The 6,165-nt window shown below is 39.4% G+C and overlaps 1 long non-coding RNA gene across 1 annotated transcript; it reads left to right on the top strand.

The window, feature by feature from the left end:
• Nucleotides 1-724: 724 nt before the first annotated feature.
• On the top strand, nucleotides 725-1,245 carry LOC119773006. Its single transcript, XR_005279328.1, has 3 exons — nucleotides 725-820; nucleotides 929-1,083; nucleotides 1,162-1,245. It is a non-coding gene; the product is annotated as an uncharacterized LOC119773006 (long non-coding RNA).
• Nucleotides 1,246-6,165: the final 4,920 nt, after the last annotated feature.

The raw sequence follows: 6,165 nt of genomic DNA, 5'->3' as shown, positions 1-6,165 counted from the left end.
CCAAGCTCTGCCTTAACCACTAGGTGGTCACTCCCCAAACTAGCCCATCACTCCTCCTGCTTGTTCAACTGTCACCTGATTGGATAAATTCAATTCAGTTATTTCTAAAGCGCCAATTCACAACACGTCATCTCAAGGCAATTTACAGTTCATCAAATCATCATCAAATTGATTCAAAGTTTTCTATCTAAGGAAAACCAGTTGATTGCATCGGCTCATTGACTTGAAGGCATTTCCTCACGCTAAGCATGTTTGTAGCGACAGTGGAGAGGAAAAACTCCCTTTTAACAGGAAGAAAGCCCCTTTAGCCTTTAGACCCAAGAATTATGTGGAAGGAATGTGACAGAAACACTCCTAATTCCAACACTAATATATGATCTTTGTGGTACAGATAGCTCACTGTCCCCAGTCTAAGAAGATTTGTGGTATATCTTCATGCTAAAAAAAGAGCCAGAACATTTTTACTGGGGTTGCCGTGTGAAGACAAATGTGAGCTGAAGAGTGACAGAAAAATTATAGTCATCAAAACACGCACACACACACGTTTACATTTTTATAAAAGGCTCCCTAATAAATGTATTATGTATTCTAATTAATGTAAACACATCTATCCTTATATTCATTCTAGATGAACCATGCTTGGCTCTGTATAATACTTTTGTGTTGCGTCCACAGGGTTGTGTGCTGAGCTGCATTAAGGGTTTTCTTACCTTTTTTTCTCCTCAGAGAAACTTCAGCCGAGGCGAGCTCACAGCAGGTTCAGATTGGATGCAATCAGGGAGCAGTATTTGAAAGAGTGGATTCCTTAGAACTGACTCCGGTCAGTTAAAATTCCAAATAGTGGTAACCTACCTGCTAGCTCCAGAGCTTCTGAGCATTTTGCTTAAAGTTAGGACTCAGCTTCTTTGTCCTCCTTCTCTCCTTGCAGCTTGGCCGTCTCCTAGTCGGTTCTCCACGCTGTCCTCCTGGATCCTTCCTCTAACGCTCCCCTGCCTGTCCACCCTCTGGAACTGTCGAGCCGTTATGCCATCTCAGCCAGACTCAATCAACCTTCTCCCCGTCCTCTCCTCTCTCCAAGGAACTGTAAGAGACCAGCATCTTTACTTACATTTTGTCAGTTCCTCCTGGCAACGTCGTAATTTGATCTCTTTTCCTGTGCAGTTCCAGTCTGAGGCTCTGGTCACTGAACTACCACGCCGGACCAATCCAGTCTCTTTAAAGCTTAAAATAAACATCTTAAAACACTTTCTGACTCGTATTGTGTCTGCACCAGATTCCACCCTAGCATCATGTCACTTTGCTTTCTCCCCCAATCTACACTTCTTCTGAAAAGAGAAATAGTTATTTGTCACCTTTAATTTTAGTACATTCACATAATTAATTAATAACTGTATTTTTTGTCAGTCATAGTTAATATACTGACGATTAAAATGTCAAAGCAGTATGTTTGAGACATGAGACTATCATTGCTGCCACCCTCTATTTCAAAGATGGTAAATTACATCCACATAGACAAACATCATCCGGTAGCGGTGCCCACAGTGGTGGCCCTCTAGCGCCACACCTGGATGAAAGTAGCCATCAGAAGATATGTTTACTGTATCCATTAAGTGAAAAATACGTTCAGTAAATATATTGCAAATATAAACGGGATTTGACCTTTTTAGAACTAATGAGCTGCTTAAATAGAGAATGATGTTGTGACTCATCTCTGATTTACATTTTGTTTTGCTTTGCAGTGCTGCTCAAAGCATGTTGTGGGTCAAAGCATGCATGACATGTAGCCTTATTAAAGTTACATCACACATTTGCTTAACCTGCTCCGAAATTATAAATAGAAAGTCTTGCTTTTGATTCTCTTGCTTTTGATTCTCGTGTTGTTTTTGATTCTCAGATTTGTTCAATTATTCAGTTGAAATAATAAAGAACTAAATATGTAGAACAGAAATGTAGATCTGCTATAACAGTTTTCAACCATTTCTTGGCCTGAACTCTGTCCCATCCTCATTTCTTTATAGTTCACCATCAAAAGTACAATTTGAAACAGAACCGCACCATTTCAAAAATGAAGGCTCACTTTTTGTTCAAACCAATTATGGAACCATTAGACTTCCCGGTGCTTCTAGGGAGTGAAAAGTTGGTTCTGTGCTGCTCTTCAGTGAGGGATCAATCTTGAAAATGTAGAAGAGGTCTGAGGCCCGAAGGAGGGAAGTTGTTAAAGGAAAAGTCATATTTAGAATTCAAACTTCTAAAAGTATTTTAAGTATGAAATTATTACATAATGTTCAATAAATTATCAGTGTTTTTAATTAAGAGTAATTTTCATTTGAATGTGCTTTACTGGAGGCATCCATGTTTGTCAAAGAACACTTACTGCCACCTACTGGTTTGTGACGTCACGGTGCGGTATCGGCTGTTGATCAAGTTCCAGTGCTGTATCTGGTGTTTGTCACAACGCGCTATTATCCAAGTCATCTTGAAAACATTCTTCTTCCAAATGTTGGCTACATATTACGTGTTTTTTCTCTGGCCAGAAGTTTGATGGCAAATCCTCCCTCTTCAAGTTGGCAATCCAACGACGAACCCGTCCGTGGAGGATCAGGAATCGGAAAGGTGAAATAACTCTTCTTTTTCCACTTTTACCCGATGTATTACAACATCCAGCTGCCATGCACGTGGGCATTGTCAGTTTCACTATAGCTCTGGTGAATTTCAATGGTGAAGTCCTCTGGAAATCTTCAATAATTGTTGTTGATTGCAGATGTGTCTAGTAGTTCCCATTGATTTTGCTTGTAAAGCGGGGAGAATGTTGCTAGGCTTACCGCACCGTGATGTCACTGTCAATAGCTGTCAGGAGTGAGGTGTTACTATATCTGAGCAAAAATGGGCGCTCCAAGACTCAGTGCTCGAAACGACAATTATTGTTTTCATTTTTTTATTGTTTAATGCTAAATTCATGAAATTACCACGATTTATATTTAGTTTTAATCATCCATTTGTTATTTCCTGCTGACCTTTAAAAGCCTTTATTTGTACAGGGCTGCTGTGATTAAAAACATGCCAACGTGTGTGGTGTCAAGGGCCTTTATCAGTGCAAAGACAAAATATCAGTCTGCTCCAGTGTTAGTTAAAAAGACAATCAAAGGTGGTTGCCCGGTTTGTGCTGGTAAGATGCCGCATGATCAGTATGACCTGCCAATGAGAAGAAGAACAGACAGATTTAAATCACTACATGCAGTTAAATAATATACCTTTTCATATAAATAGGTCAAAGAAAAGAAAAGACTTAATTTAGCTAAAATAATGCATCACAGTTTACAGCAGGAGAAAAAGGTAGATTTTTCACTTTCCAAATTCTCTTCTTTGCAGGCTGCTTCAAAAAATCAGGTTATACTCTGAGCAGTGAAATACAGGATTGTTATCTAATTTCCCCAGAGAGAACTAAAGCATAGGCATTCAGAGCTGACTGTCTTGCTGCAATAAACAGTGCTAGCAACTGTTATCAATAAGAACAAACTGCATTTTAATCTGAAAAACTCACACGGAAAGAAAAAGACAATTAGAAGAATTTTATTGACAGAGTTACTTTTGATCTTGGCTCTCAGACATCAGCAGGAAACATTTTATTTTGATATGCATGAACAGGAGTAAAGAACAGGGACGTTTCCCCCTCAGGGCTGAAACTTGTGGTGGAGTGGAGATGGGTGAAGTTGGTCAGTTCATGACTCCTGGTTGGTGAGACGGTATGCTGAGCTGTATGGAGAGATCCAGTGGACTGTGTGGGACCTGGAAGATGGAAGTCCAGTTTGGATAACTGGTTTGGTGAACCTGTCTAATGATGAGCAAGCATGTAGCAACAGTGGAGAGAAAAAGCTCCCCTTTGGGAAGAAACCTCTGGCAGAACCAGGCTCAACACGACGGTCTTCTGTCGGACCGGTTAAGAGTCCGGGAGGGATGACATTCTGATGAAGCTTTTGCTGCGATGGTGCAGCAGGGGACGGAGGTGGGTTGAATCGGGCTCATCTGAATTGTAGTCTGACAGAGTGCAACCACTGCCTGCGCTTTAGGTAGCAGACTGAGTTGTAGAATCGGAGACCTTTTAAGATTAACTCTGGATACTGATTGGGCTTTTGTGGAGGGGTGGTTCATAGCTGATTGGCCTGTGTTGGAGGCGGATGGGGGTAAGTAATCAGTTTTTTGAGTTGAACTCCGCCTAGGTTTCATTTTTATGTAATATTTTAGCTGTAATAACTGTGAGTTAACAAAATGAAACATTCCAGATCTCAGTTGAGACAAAGTTTTATTTAATCCCAAAAGGATAAATCACAATTTGCAAGAAAGAATTATCCAGTCATATCAGCAGCTACATCTCTGTGCTTTCAAAGTAACACACCAAGTTTCCCTTGATATGCAGATATGATACCGTGCTGACAGGATCTCTCAGAAGCTGATGAAAACAAATATAATTAGATTCCTTTTTCTTTTTTTTGGTCATTAAATTTCTTTAATAGAGACGATAACACCTTGAATGCTTCTCAGGAAAGGTCCTTGGCTTTCATATCATCAACACACGATGCAGTGTGAGACTAGAGCTTATCTGGAACCACGTCTGTCTCTGTGATCTGGCTGTTCTCATCTTTTTGACTATTCTGTTTAAAGACTTTTAATAGATGTATTAAAACAAGGTTTGAAAATTTCCGTTTTATGGGTTTTAGCCTTGATGTTTATGTACCAATTAGTACATTAGTCTTGGGTTGCTGACACTCTGTAGATACATCTTTTATAGCAAATTTCAAAGGTCCTGCAACTCAAAAGTTAGACTAGCAAACAAAAAATTGAGACCAACACACAAGCACAAAAAAACAAGCAAATAAAAAATGGCCTGAGCTGCAAAAAATTAATAAATAAAGTTAAAAAAAGCTGCACAAAATACTAAGCAGCAAAATGGAAACATACTACAAACACAAAACTCCAGCATTCCAGACCACTAGGTGGAGACGACCATCAACTCATATGGGTCAAAACCCTTTGCAATGAATCAAATTGGATGCTAAGAAAGATTATTATTAGAGGTAATTAAAAAAAATATAAAAGAGATTATAAAATGTACCATTTTGAATGAATGATGAACAAGTGGCCTCTAGCTTTCCTGTCATGCACCTAGTTAGAAACTTTTCTTAACTTGCAGTTGGTTTTGAAACCTTGCAATATTTACCCTGCAAATGTTTTGTCCGGTTGCGTGTTGATCTTATTTTGGTCTCATTTAATCCATTTTTTTGTTTTTTTTGTCTGATTCTTGTTTGCAGGCAGTGTTGCTTTTGATAACCATCTTAGATCTTAGACGAAAACTATTATTAGTTTACACCTACTTGAATACACCTACACAACTGCCTTATAATGCCATGGCAATCTAAATTTCAAGTATGTGTTAACTAAGATGTTATGAAATATTTAAATTGATAGAAAGAAAAACTATGAGAGAGAAATCTTCAAAGATCTATGTACCTTTTTCTCTGGGTCTCCAGAAATAAACAGTAGGCAATGAAATATTTGCTTTGGTTATAATTTAATATTCTGTTTGGTGGAAATTAAGGAAAGTTCACCTCTTGTGAGCTGGAATGAATAAAATCTTGATAGTTATACAAAGGCATTTTTTACCCTTGGCAGAGGATAATCAGCCACATATAGTTTATTAAGTAGCGAGAGACGGAAGAGCCATACTGCTGAGAGCGAACCATCAGTGTGGAGCGTAAAGCGCAGACTCTGAGCTACACACTTGCAAAGACACAGTTCTGCACAAGCACAGCTGGAAGAGCAGAGTTTGTCAGAGCTCAGCGCCCAGCACCACACAATTCCAGGTTATTTTTACACCTAACGCTGCTGCCATGGTCCACCTGTGCTCATGCAGGATGTGCACCGCTGCACACCAGGTGGTGGGCGTGACCAAACAGGACACAGCAGCAAGGCTGATACTGGTTAGCTTGTCTTAGAGATTACAGCACAATGATGCATTTTAAACGTCTGACAGACAACCCGCTAAAGATTTTAATCGGTCTTGTCTCGTCAACGAAAACTCATCCCCTTGAGCCGTCGTGTTTTTATCAACAAAGATCCATGTTTAGTTCTTCAGTTCTTCTTATCGTCAGGAAAAAAAGGATTATCAAC

This window comes from Cyprinodon tularosa, unplaced genomic scaffold (assembly GCF_016077235.1).
Source record: "Cyprinodon tularosa strain WSP-4 unplaced genomic scaffold, ASM1607723v1 ctg739, whole genome shotgun sequence".
Classification (NCBI taxonomy): domain Eukaryota; kingdom Metazoa; phylum Chordata; class Actinopteri; order Cyprinodontiformes; family Cyprinodontidae; genus Cyprinodon; species Cyprinodon tularosa.
The sequence above is the reverse complement of the archived record's forward strand: the minus strand, read 5'-3'. Positions and strand labels throughout refer to the sequence as shown.